The sequence below is a fragment of the Miscanthus floridulus genome, chromosome 1, assembly GCF_019320115.1.
Source record: "Miscanthus floridulus cultivar M001 chromosome 1, ASM1932011v1, whole genome shotgun sequence".
NCBI classification, from domain to species: Eukaryota; Viridiplantae; Streptophyta; class Magnoliopsida; order Poales; family Poaceae; genus Miscanthus; species Miscanthus floridulus.
In genome coordinates, this window is record NC_089580.1 from 110652240 (window position 1) to 110666694 (window position 14455).

Consider the following 14455-nt stretch of genomic DNA (forward strand, 5'->3'; position numbering starts at 1 on the left):
AGCATAAAAGACCAACTGCTCCCTCCGAGCCTCGGCTACCCGCCTCCACACCCCTGTAGCCTCAGGACTCACGCCCGCCGAGCCCCCCCACAATGGTTCAGCCTCTGCACTGATGGGGCCTCGTCTCTCTACGCTGTCGACATACAGCGATTGGCACGTCGTCCACAGTCTACGCCATGCCCTGCGTCAAGCCATCATAGGAGCCCCCACGTCGCACAGGATGGGTGTGACCGGCGCGTCGCTCCAGTGCACCAAGGACAAGACCGCTCCGTTGACCATGCCGCCACAGTGACAAGCACAGGGCTCAAACATACCGCCTCCACTCACAAAACGCCACGTAGCGAACACATGTATCACCCCTGTCCCCCCTTCAACTATAAAAGGGAGTGACCGGGGCCGTTTCTAGACACGCACAGACAGACGAAGCTAGACGCATAGAGAGACAGACTCACGTAGACTCAGACACACACATGCTCCAGCAATGCTCAACACTCTGTAATACGCACGCTCCCGCGCTGCCTAAGATCAACATCTCAAGCAACCCACGCCGCTCTACGTAGAGACTTGGGACTAGCTCCCTCTGTTGCCCAGCTTGTAAACCCCTACTACAAGCACCTCAGTGTAAGGAATACAAGATCGCTCTCTCAAACTGGACGTAGGGCACCTATTGCCTGAACCAGTATAAACCTTGTGTCTCTTTGCATCACCATCCAGGATTAGGGGCACGCAGTACACATTCACTAGCCGGTTGAGGGCCTGCCGGTCCAAAACACCGACGGAGCTAATAATGCTACTTCTGATATGGTGAGGCAAGGAGTTAATTCCCTAATTATTTTAGGGGCCTGGACTCTTTGGAAACATCGCAATTGCTATGTCTTTGCTGGAGCAACTCCAAGTGTGGTTGGGGCTGTTGTAATGGCCAGTGAAGAACGTCGGTTGTGGACCAGTGTAGGGGCTCGAGGGCTCTCCCTCTTGACCGCCCATCTCCCAGGTGATTAGTTCCTAGGATCTCTGTGGGTCAACTTCAACCAGCCGAGCTGCGTTTGTGCCTTGGCTGGTGTAGCTTGTGTCGTGTGTGTGTGTGTTGTGTTTGGGGTGTTTGTAAGTCTGGGTTCTTGTACCCTCTTTTCTTCTTAATACAATGAGACGCAGATCTCCTGCGTTTTTCGAGAAAAAAACAATGGTTGGTATTTCAGTTCACTCCTAACACTAGGTGGTGCACCAAAAAAGTCCACAATTTTTCAAATAAGGTTAATTGAAGAAAAATTTTATATCACAACTGCAGAGCTCGATAAGATCTAAACTTTTATAAACGATGACTTTTTTATTTGAGATTGTTTAAGGCTCAAATACATGCTTTATGTTATCAAATTTTGGATTTAAAAAATTTTAACGACCTTAGGTGGTGACGCACCCTATATCAAAGTTGCAGAGCTCAACCAAATCCAAAACTTTGTTGTTCAAACCTTTTCATTTACATATTTAAATATGAAATATTCAAAACAAGAATCATAGAAGTTAATACAAATGATAACATCCTATATTTGGTTACAGCTGACAAAGTGGTGAGGTGGTTGGGAGGGCTTGTGCGTGACAAGAGGTTATAGGTTCGAATCCTAGAAAAATTATTTGCACGTATCTCACATGAAAAATAGCGTGACTTATGACTTCTAGAGAGGTTTGGTTTGCAAATCAAATGTGACCATCCATAGAAATGTTTTGTGTAGTAGTAGATAACTAAATAAGGAGTATCAATCAAATATGTCTATGTATCCATAGAAATGTTTTGTGTTGTAGTAGCTGACTAAATAAGGAGTATCAATCAAATATGTCTATGTATCCATAGAAATGTTTTGTGTAGTAGTAGCTAACTAAATAAGGAGTATCAATCAAATATGTCTATGTATCCATTACCTTTAGCCTAATATAAACATGGTAAAGAAAAAGAAAACTCAGGTGAGTCCTGGTGAACCTTATCTCCAACCTTTACCTACGATAAGTTCGGTAGATATTTAATTTTAAGCTGCTACCATATTTAAAAAAAATATATAGTTCATACATGGAAATATATCCAAACCATCTCCTTTCAATTATTGTCATGCGGCTAGAAAGGGAGGACAAACATATGGGGAGGTTCTCTTTCAATGGACAGTATTAAGTTAAGTCGACATATGAGTGCTTTTTCTTAGGCTCTACCCTTTTTGCACCGTGGGAAAGGTTTTTGAAGTCTTGGGTGCCACCTAAATATAATGTCGGTTCTTCATGTGGTTAGCTGCACACAACAAATGCTGGATGACAGACTGCCTTGCATGTCATAGGCTGCCCTGTCTGGAACGCTGTCCACTATGTGATCAAGATGAGAAAACCATTGTGGTCCATGGCAGGGGCTCAAGGATTATCCCTCTTGTCCGGCCCCTCCAAGGTGTCATGTTTCAAAGGCACGTTTGTGTTTAAGGTTGTTGTAGCATTGTGTTGTGTGACTGCGTTGTGTTGTCTGTGTGTGGTGTAAGTGTTGTTTAGTTCTTACACCCGTTCTCTTCTTAATATAATAAAGCGCAGATCTCCTGTGTTTTTCAAGAAAAAATGTGCGTCTCTTATAGTGACATCTCCATATTCTCCATACTACAAACCGTCATGGCGTATGTATAGAGATAAAAGCAATTGAGTTACCAATTATGATTTGATTTGTTTGGTTTGTCAGGTTGCAACGCCGGCTAACGCTCAAATAGGATTACTTGTGCAACAAACTCATAAACACAACAACTTGGTAGTAGAATCCATCTCTTAAGCTAAGGTTATGAGTATGATTCCTTATATTTCCATAATATATTTTGTAATCTGCTTTTATATTTCCTCCTCTGCTTCCAGTTTTTTTTTTTTCCATTTTACCTCTTTTCCATGGAAAAAATCAGATGCTTTCTTTTTTCTCAATCTACCTCTTTTCTATGAAAAAAAAAACAGTTGCAAAACAAGACTTCAGGTTGTGCGTGACATGAATGGGACGGACGAAAAAGAAAAAAGGAGAACTGGAGGAACTGCACGAGGTGGAATGAAAGAAAAACTGAAAACCTAGATTGGGGAGAATGAAAACAAAGAAAAAAATAGAAAACGGATGAAGAAATCTTAATTAATGACTTTAATATTGAGGATCGCTAGATTTACCGAGTAAACGATTGTGAGCAGGCTCATGTTCCATTTCAGCTGCCAAGTCGCCCTTTCTCTGTTCATTGCGACCCCTACAACAGCCATGTGGATGCAGCCCACGAAGCATGTGGCAACCATGGACCAGTACTTGTACGGGAACACTTTCAGCATCTGGGCATGTAAACACAAGACTGCATGTAAGTTTTCCTAAAACTATATATGTATGATTTCCTTGCTGAATTAATGGTGATCAGCAGAGAGTTGACATCAAAGCATCACTTCAATTTTTTCACATTTTAATATCTACCATTCAGTCTGACAGCAGGAACATTCTGAAAAGAACAGATAGAAAGATACTGCATGCGTGGGCTACAAGTGTTTCTATTAGCTGATCTCTATGAGTGTGTGCATTATTTGCTGGATATTCAGTTGTTGAATTAGAACTTAGCATAAACAGGATCTTATCTTAGCCTAAACATGATCACTAACTAAATCTTATGAGGAAATTAATTTGATACTAACCAGAGCCTGTGAACGCCATCTGTGTCGCTGGAGATGTGAAGTTGACGTAGATGAAGTAGGTCTTAGTCTTCACCAGATCGGGGCTTGATGCTCCTAGTTGGTGAAGAACGCGATGTAGATCTTGCAATACTTGGATGGACGTGGGTAGACGGCCTTCCTAAACCCTCCAGCGCCTAATTGATCGGTTATGTGAATAGTTACGGGGATTAGAGAGATTATGACGCTAGGGGCGTCTCTCTTATTTATAATCGCACTGTGGACCAGGGGACCGAACCCTTAGAATTCTAAGGGTTGCCGACGATCACGGTAGTTCTTATTTAGTTGGAAATAAAAGACAAGTGGGTGGACTAAAAGGTTAACGCTTAATTAATCTTGTAATTAAGTTCGGGATTAGCCGAACCGATCACATTCCAACATTCTCCCACTTGATTGAACGACTAATGCAATTATGCAACTAATGTTCGCTTTACACTTATGTTCACACTTAATAGTCCAGACCAATGCGTGGTCAGCAACATTAATCGCCACTGGGATCTCATTACCCATAGTTCACTGCAATACTTTGTTAGAACGGTTATTACTTATTGAGAGTACATGGCCCTATTATCTAGAAATCAAGTCAAAGACTCTGCACTAAATCCTAAATTGATTTGCGCGCTCATAAATGGGATAAATGTTAAGCCTCAAATAATCAAATATGCTATCATCAGCTTAGTTCTTATTTTTCTTAAGGTTAATAATTTGATCCTGGGTTCTTTCTTTCACACCATTTAATCAATGTGCTTATCATCAGCATTTGATCTGTTGTTACTCAAAATAATACTGCAGTTTAATTGTAGGCATGTAGCAGTATGTCAATACTTAATTTTGGAATAATATCTCTTTAGCCACATGGCCCGTCGTATTCATGCAACTAATTTAGCTCATCTTAAAAACTAATTATATTTGGAGCTTTCAATAAAACCGTCCTTTTCTGCAAGAGTAGGTATAATTATACATACTAAAGAGAATTGACAATCTACTAATTCTTAATTCTTATAAGTGACATGATGATTCTTTTGGTGCCTCGTCAATAATTTAAAATAATTTAGGATGTTCTAGTGGACCTATTCTGGATTAAGAAACTAATATTTTTGCCAAGTATCCCGATGCCAAGTCTAAACTAGTATTGACTTGAGCATTCTTAAAGTTAATGACAGCCGAAGCATATGGAATGTCTTACTCTTTAACTATTACTAACTTATTCTTATAATTATTTAGGATAATTAATCTTACTGTGTTGTGCAACTACACTATGCAAATAAACAGGCGTGACATTACTTATTCAAACTCTATCACTTAAGCATTCATTTGATATGCCTTTTGTGATAGTCCTAGTACTCAAATGGTCCTGTATTGGTGTATCTTAATGCCCAGAAAACTCAGAGGCTTCACCAAAATATATCTTATTAAAATTTTGGGCGAGTAGAAAATTCTTATGTGACATTCCTATTGCCACTTATTAACTCAACTTCACCCATGTAGAGTATTAGGACAATACTTTTTTCCACCTTTTCTTATAAACATAATTGTCCATTTAATGAAATTCTAAACCATAGTGGGCTATATTCTTAGTTTAAATCTTTCAAAACTCCCTTTGAAGCCATCCTTAGAATTATAGACCCTTTTATAGCTTACTGTTTTGACTTCATTAGGAAACTTATTAACACCCACATTTTGTATATACTTATGGACCTAAGCTCATAAAATAGCTTAGTTTAGAATAACAAAATTCTTCTTCTGATGTGATCATCTTATAGATTTATCATGGATCACAAGCAGTTTAATAACAATAGAGGTTTATTTATGTGCCTAATTATCCACTAATGGTTGCTACATGTATCTGATGTGACACACTAATTGATTCTTGAAAATCCACAATAGAAATTGTAGTAATTTAAATGGAGGTATACTAATGACTTTTGTCACAAACTGAGATATTTCTGTCTTCTTAGTCATTGATACATAAAACTAAGTCCGTATCTCTCCAAGATTTAACCTTCCTCCTTTGTGAACTCTCACTAGCTCCCACTGATTTTTGCATTCTTTAGGAACACATTCATCAAATCTTAACTTAGTGAAATAGTTATAAGTTATAACAGTAGAAAAGCAATCCTTTGGACTTTGCTCCCACTGATTTCTGTGTTGTCTAGAAACATAATCAGGGTGCCATGTGGATAGCTCATTTACTTAGAATCTTATTTCTTATCCTTAGCTAGACTATACTTATGTCTTGTTGATGTTTTGCCCAATAGAACTATTATGGTCAAATATTCATCAATCAGCGTTGGCCAGAATGACAAATATAAGGCATATAAGTCTTCAAAAAACAAGCTCTATGAACTAGTCTAATCAGCGTTGGCCAGAATAAACTAGAACAAGAAACTTGGTGGACATGCAAACACTAATCAGTGTTGGCCAAAAATAATGAAAGCAAGTCATACTTCAATTAGAGACTAATGTGGGCTTAGGGACAAAAATTAGTATCAATGATTTATTTCTCAAGTCCCGTGCTTTATAATTTTATTTGAATAGAGCATCTCTTTCCTGATGAGACAGTCCATTCTCCCCTTCGAAATGTGGGTTAACTATAGTGACATAATTTCGACAATGTCTCATCATCTTGACTAATGATTAACTTAAAGATAAAACTGACATAAAGAAAACTCATATTACAGGAAATAAATCTCTTTGCCAACTAATAAGATAAATCATAATGGAATAAATTTGATGTATTCATAAACTCCAAACTCAAGAACATTTGTTCAAAATACTAAGTATCTCATACTAAGATGACATAAGCATCATTAAGAACTAAGTTTAAAACTAATCTAATGCGAAGCTCCAAGGCTCGACTTTATCTTTATTCCATCAATGGCTTCTTAGACTTTGCTCCCCTGGTTTGGCAAGACCTGAGGAGAAGTTAAGATATGCATTATTGCACCTTACTTAATCCACCATATGTTGGGGAAATATCTTAAGTAAAAGCTTATGAGACAACTTAAGTTACCTATCTTTTGAAGCCACTCTTATACCTATTATCAATTTGGTAACTTGTAAAATTTGCAGATTATTGGAAACTTATCATTTTGAGTATGTTTGTTATGGTTTTCTGGCATAGAATTCATAAGGCAATTTACCATAAACTCATTGGACACATCTAATCCAAGTGCCTTCAACTCATAAACCATATCAAACAAGCTTTTAATGTGGTTACCCAGACCACTTATCCCATCATAATGGGAATTAAGTAAGTTGTCGAAGAGGAAACCTTTCTAAAATGTGCTTTAATAGAGTTGTGAAGCTCCTTAACACTTAATCCCTCGATGTTGTTTTTATTTGAAAAAAAATCTCCTCATCATGTTAACTAAGAGCGAGCATCTTATTATCATTTTAGCAACCTTGTTAGATTTCTCCAATTTTTCTAATTTTGGAATGTACTCCTTCGTCCTCTCATCATAGTACTCATAAATAGAAGGAGCATGTGTTTTTCCTCAAAAAACGCATAATCAAGGTCCAGCTCCTTGAGAATGGCATGCACCTGATTATTCTAAGTAGAAAAATTAGTGTAACTTAGGGGTTCTATGGTACTTATATAGTCTGCATAATTTACTAAAAAAAATTGAAGCAAAATAGTGTCTTAATTAATAAGTTGTATATAAGATGTACTTAAAGCATGAAGCTAAAACAACGTTAGTTAGTATTAACAACATGCTTAAGAACTTTAATTTGCATCACCGTAGGGCAGAAGCAAACCAAAATTTGTCTTAAATAACTCATAATTAAATCAATGTTGGTCAGAAATTAACTATGAGTAATCTCCGGTTAAACTTCTCGTTGGTTCCATTTAACTGGAGACCATCTTATTATACAGTAGTGGATATATTTATATATATGAAAACTTTTAATTGAATGCAAATTCATGCAAAACTTAATCTTAGGGTATAAAATGATCATGAAAACATAAATTGATACTAGAACTGAAGCTAAAACTAAGACTTAGAACTTATTCAAATAGTGCACAAAAATTAACTGAGTAAATTGCACTAAAGAAAATTTTCTTAAACATTCTTAGCAACATATTCCCAAAGCATACTTAAAATTAACTTAAAGGTCACCGAAAAAAGGCAACTTAAACTTTATATGAAATGGGAATATGCAACATTACGTGGGCCATAAACTTATTTGCAATAAAGTACTAATTAATTTACTTATGCAAATGGTAAAGCAAACTTAAATTTGGATAAATATATATTTATATACGGATCAGAATATAGCCCAGAAAAAACTTAATTCACTCATGGGCCAACATTTGCGGCAGAAGCAGTGCACAGTTGGCCGAACGTATCGTGCGGTATGCCTCTGAGCAACAAATGAGAACTCAACTTATAAAAGTAATAAATTACTGATAGGCTGAACCAATTAGAAAACATAAAACTCAATTCGGCCTTAAATAAACTCAGCATGGAGCAGCCGAAAAACTCAGCACCAGGCCACGGCCTGCTCATGGCGGAGCCAGCCCATGCGGTTCTTCACTTAAAAGCCATCTCGGCTTTCCCTAAGGCGCATCAGCAGCCCACTCAGCAAAACTCTAAAGCTCAAAGTAATGTGAGCCATCAATCTGAATCCAACGATCACGAAACATCTGGACAGAAAAACCCTTCGTATAAAAGCAAAAAGCTTAAGCATCCCATTCACTCACTTCCTCCCTTGCTTCTTACGTAGCAGCCACACACAAAGAGCGGCGATGTCCCGGATGGACTCAGGGCCGCGTGCGGCTTTGTCGAACCTGGCAGCCCGTGTTCCCTTATGTGGTGCGGGGACAGTGGTAGGGAGGCGGCGGCCGAAAGCAGCGACAACAGCCTACGGTGGCGTGGCCCCGGGTGGTGGAAACGCCAGCCCTAATCTGCGCGAGGCAGCACAGCGCGGGCGGCGTGGCCCCGAGGGCATGCGCGCAACTCACGACGGCGGTGGTGGCCCTAGCCCATGGCCCTTATCTGCGCGGTGGTGGCAGGCCCTGAGCGGTCTACACGCGGCGGTGCCCTGACACCGGCATGGCCCTGCCCTGCAGCGGCGGTGGCGACTGGGCCTGAGCGTCCAGTACGAGCCACCCGCTTGCAGCACAGCCGCACGGTCGTGGCGACTCGGCCCAAGGCCGCCGGGTATGAGCCACGTGTGACCGGCAACGGCGACCTAGCCTGGAAACCGGATACGAGCCGCACAGGTGCAATCTCAATCTCAATCTCAATCTCAGATGCTTCATCTTAGGGTTAGGGTCCTGATTTGGGGAAAAAATATTGGGATTTTTGGGACTTTTGACGAGTTTTGCCCAAATCATCTCTTCTAAATGCTTATGTCGGCGTAATGCGGTGAAAACCACCTCTGATTGCAAACAATGATCTTAATCTCAATTAACAGTAAAACCCTAATTGCTTAATTAATCTAATTGTTCACTGTCATCAATTTGAACGCATTTGATAGCACTGATCTACACTTGATCTTAACAACAAATCTAATCTTAAAAACAATGCTAATTTAAAATTAATAGATCGATCTCATCTAATCTAATAAAGGCATAACCTGATCTGAAAACTTAACTTAGATGTGAACTAACGATCTGATGTAAACTCTTAAAGAACAGGTAGTATGTGATTTCCCAAAACTTAGCAAGATCAGCACGTACTTGACAGATGCAGAACAAAGAACTTTAAATGAATCTTAACCGAGGCATAAAACAGAACTGACTCTGGCCTAGGATCATGTTAGGTCTAAGCAAGCTCCGATACCAATTGTTAATTAGAACTTAGCATAAATAGGATCTTATCTTAGCCTAAACATGATCACTAACTAAATCTTATGCGGAAATTAATCTGATACTAACCAGAGCCTATGAACGCCATCTGTGTTGCTGGAGATGTGAAGTTGATGTAGATGAAGTAGGTCTTAGTCTTTACCAGATCGGGGCTTGATGCTTCTAGTTGGCGAAGAATGCGATGTAGATCTTGCAATACCTGGATGGACGTGGATAGGCGGCCTTCCTAAACCCTCCAACACCTAATCGATCGGTTATGTGAATAGTTACAGGGATTAGAGAGATCATGATGCCAGGAGTGCCTCTCTTATTTATAATCGTGCTGTGGGCCAGGGGGACGAACCCTTAGAATTCTAAGGGTTGCCACCGATCACGGCAGTTCTTATTTAGTTGAAAATAAATAACGAGTGGGTGGACCAAAAGGTTAGCGCTTAATTAATCTCGTAATTAAGTTCGGGATTAGCCGAACCGATCACATTCCAACAATAATACCTACACTGTGTACCGAACGGCCAGGCTTAATCAGCTGACGATGAGCAAGACGGTTCCACGCGTATGGTGGTGCCCAAAGGCTGATCCAGATTGCTTGGGGTGATAGCCGATGATGTTGGTAGGCCAGAGATGAAGCACTTTGGCTTTGTAGAGGCTGATCACCAGTGTCCCCCAAACACAAACTAGAGTTCCTATCACTTTGATGTTTCCTACCAGGCTCTTCAAGTTCAAAGGCTCCTTCCTGATGAAACAGGCTAATTATTTATGTAGGGGTATGTATCCTTTTAGGAACAAACAACTCTGACATTCTTTATTTTGGTCTTATTTACTACTCACTACCCCAGATTTGTACATCACTGCCGGTTCAAAAACCCCCTTCACTGTCAGATTTTGAACCGACAGTGGCATACCAGCAGTGATGTGGGGTTGACATCACTGTCGGTTCTTAAAAAGCGACATTGATCTACAGATAATAGTGTTGGTTCATGGCTCCACCCGACAGTGTCTAGTTGAATAACACTGCCAGTTTGTAGCCCCCACCGACAGTGACGTTTGCTTCAAGGGTGTCGGTTCTTGCCCAAACCGGCAGTGTAGATCAAGCCAACACTATCGGATTATGGCTCAAGCCGGCAGTGTTGATCAAGATAACACTGTCGGGTCTTGACCCAAGCCGGTAGTGTTGAGCAAACCAACATTGTCGGTTGATGGCTGAAGTAGGCAGTGTTGATCAAGACAACACTATCGGTTCATGGCTCAAATCGGCAGTGCGGAGCAAGAGATCACTGTTGGTTCATGGCTCAAGCCGGCAGTGTTGAGCAGTCCAACACCATTGGTTCATGGCTCAAACCGGCAGTGTCGAGCAAGAGAACACTGTCGGTTCATGGCTCAAGCCAGCAATGTTGAACAGTCCAACACTATTGGTTCATGGCTCTAACCGGCAGTGATGGTTACGACAACACTGCCGGTTTATTGCTAACCGGCGGTGATGGCCCATTCACATTTTATTGTTTTATAATTTATTTTAATTTATATTTTTTCGTGGGATCGGGTTTCGCTTTATATACGCTACGTATTCGACAGGTCCATAAATATTAAACATTACAAATGTTACAGTTACAGTTCAAATGTTATATCTAGATCTCGATCCCTAAAAAAAAGAAATGTTCTCAGACTTCTTACAATAATCTGGCAAGCCGCTCTAGACCATACTGGTCCTTGTACTTCATGGATTGTGCAATGGAAAATAGTCAATCTTTTTCCAATACCTCGGCTAAGATGAATTTTGACAGCTCCGATTGTAGTACGACGATCTCCATCTCTAGCAGCCTTTCGTGCTTAAATTTCTTGCGCTGTCGTTCAAAAAAGATTATATCCAAAGAGGAATAGTAAATTATTTTGTTGAATTATTAATAGACATAAATGAAATGGGGATTATACACACCAACTTATCGGCTTCTTCCGATTTCCCGCCGATGTAGCAAAGCATTGCCCACATTACATAAAACCCACATTCATTGTTTCCCACCGGCTGTGATAGGTATTTTCCCTCCATTTCGACAACCTTGAATGGGACCGACTTCCCACCGATATGGCTTCTTTGGACACTAAGCAACATTAAAAGGAGAAACATTAGAAAGCGGGTATGTGTGATTAGAAAATAATATGTTATTAGGATCGCTTACTAATTCAGCACTGACACCAGTGCATCCAGATGATGAAATGGTTTTTTCTTCAATTCCCACACATCGAGCAAATTTTTGGCAAGATTAACACAAATGAAGACGAAATGGTTGCTGCAATCACATAATCCTAATTATCGAATAATCTTAACAAAAAAAGAAGCATAAAATTAAAAGCCGAGAACACATACTCGTAGTTGTAGGCTAGAAGTATGTAGATTTTCTTCTTCATTGTGAATTCATCAAAAACAGCAATCAATCTCTATTTCAGGTATTCCACATCACATCCACAGAGGCCTAGACATGTCCTCTCATTGACTCGCATGGGGTCCAAGAAGCCTATGTAATCCCATTTGCTTTTTAGAATGCAAAATTTTGCTATACACCTACATAAAATCATGGGAAGTGCTCAAAAGTTAATAATTTGTGTATCAAGAGAGTAGTTAATTGTAATATCGTGCATGTAGGGTACTTACATAGTCCACAGCATCAACAGTTGAACATTGAGATCGTGTTTCTGGTATAGCTGGAACAAGCACTCCCACTCGACATCAAACTTCTCTTCTTCAGGATAATTGAAAACATGTGGCAAATGGATAATAACCTCAAAACCAAAGTTGTTTGTCTCTGTTGCTTGAGCCATATAATATTCATGTAAATGGCGCATATATGTTGCCAGATTTTTATACTCATGATCGTGAACCAAAAAATTGCCCCTTACATACTTCATTGCTGGTGTTGTCATCCCTTGTACATCATAATAGATGGTCACGGCCTCTTCCATGGTTAATCCTGGGTTGTCTTCGACGTACTTATGTATGTTCCTTAAATCTTTATTGTGTATTTCTTCGTCTCTTGTTGTAGCGTATTTATTCTGTGTTTGCCTTTCGAATTTGGACTTCAACATAAACGAAGGCAATGAGGCACAGAGATTGAAGAAACTAATACAATCTTCCTTCTTGACGTGTGCTGTAAATTTTTCTTCCATCAAGGAGGTAACGCTACCACTGAACGGCCTTTTTCTTTTCTATTGGTCCACTTTGGGAGCATTAGCGACCGAATCCAAGGACCTTTTTTGCGACTGCGAGGATGTCCTTGATCTTGTTTTGGGCTGAGGTGGTGGAGGAGGAGGATGATGACGAGAATTTTATTTTCCCAGCGCTGATGAAGATGGAGTCGGACGAGGAGGAGGATGAGTCTCTTTTCTCGGGGCTGATGAAGATGGAGTTAGACGAGGAGGAATAGAAGGAGACCTCTGTCTTCTCGGGGGTGATGGTTCTAGATGAGGAGGGGAGTGATCTTTATTGGGAGATGGTGAGTTATCATCACAGGTGGGTGAAGACTCATAGTCGTCCTCATCATCAGAGGACAATTGGTGGTCAAGCTTAATGAAGCGCTTGCGCTAGGCCACTTGAGAGCCCTTATTATGACCAAGTTTCGGCGTGTCTTCCGCTACGGGGTACTCAATGGGTATCTTATTATACTTCTTATCAAGTATTCTGTCAATGGTGACGCGAGCGTACCCCAGTGGAACTGGGCGGCCATTAATTGTCTCGTCTCCCATAGGCCAGGCCTGGCCAAGTGTCACCTTGTCCTTTGTCCATTCCCGACAAATGTACAACCTGACATTGACGGGTTCAGTGATGTCGTCCACCAGATGAGGCACATTCGCCTCTTTTTCATCGAGCGGGGTCGATCTGCAGCTGCTGCGACCCCTAAATTGTGGGCTAAAGGTAGTAGGAGTAGGATTTTGTGGTACTGCTAACCCCTTGGACAGTAAAATTTGCTCGACTCGCGCTTCAACGGTCGCCTCAATCCATGCTTCTATTCTGTCTTCCATCTCTTTTAGTCTCCTCAAATACTCTGCCTCATGCTCCTCTCTACCCCTCGAGCGGCTCCGATAAGTGTTAGATTCTTGGGGGAATGCTAGTTTCTAAGGAACAACACCGGTTCCTCTAGTGCAACTAGGGTGCTCCTTGGTTTCGAGTGCTTGGGTGAGCATGTCCTTCTCCCTATTAGAAGTGCGAGTCCCTTGCCTCACCTCCTCAGTTACCTGGGAGATCCTCTAGATGAGTTTGCTCATGGGTACATTTGAGGAGCTAAAGCTCCCATCCTCGGCGTGCCATACATTCCTCCCCATACAGTATATTACCGATCTGGGCTCCCAATCGGCGGTCTCAACCTGAACGCCTTCCTCAGCAAGGCGATCCATCTTTTGAAGTTCTGCTTCAAATTCTGGCATCTTTTTGGCGTAGCCACGAGAGCCGAGATGATGAGGATTCGTCGCTTTCTGCGAATTCTCCTTATTCTTCCTGCTCAATTCTAAGTAGTCCTCAGATAACCTGTATTCCTTGAAAGTCTGCCAGAAGTCCTTCTGCTTGCTAAACTGTCCACCATCGAAATCTGACTCTTTATTTTGGAGGACAAAATTCTTGTACAATGTCCCCTTGAAATTCTTGAAGCATGTTCCCATGATTTCTTTTGCTTTTTTCTTGACTAACTCCCTGTCATACTCGGCTGGGAAAGTGAAATACTCTGGGATCTTGACATCCCATATATAATCCTTCTCGCTTTCGGGAACCCTCCACCGATCATCATCTTTCTCAATCCACTTCCTGTACTTAATCAGGATGAAGTCCCTAACAAGTAACCCTAGGATGGTCTTGTATTTGGTCAAAGCTATAGGCGGTGAGAGTGGATCCCCAAATTCATCGAACTCAGTAATGTGCCAGTGTGCATTCCTACCAACAGGAACCTTTGACACGCC

At 40.8% G+C, this 14455-nt stretch overlaps 1 pseudogene; it reads right to left on the minus strand.

Annotated features, from left to right (window-relative positions):
* The window catches only part of LOC136491079 (WAT1-related protein At5g64700-like), a 73282-nt pseudogene that overhangs the window by 45165 nt on the left and 13662 nt on the right, over positions 1 to 14455 (minus strand).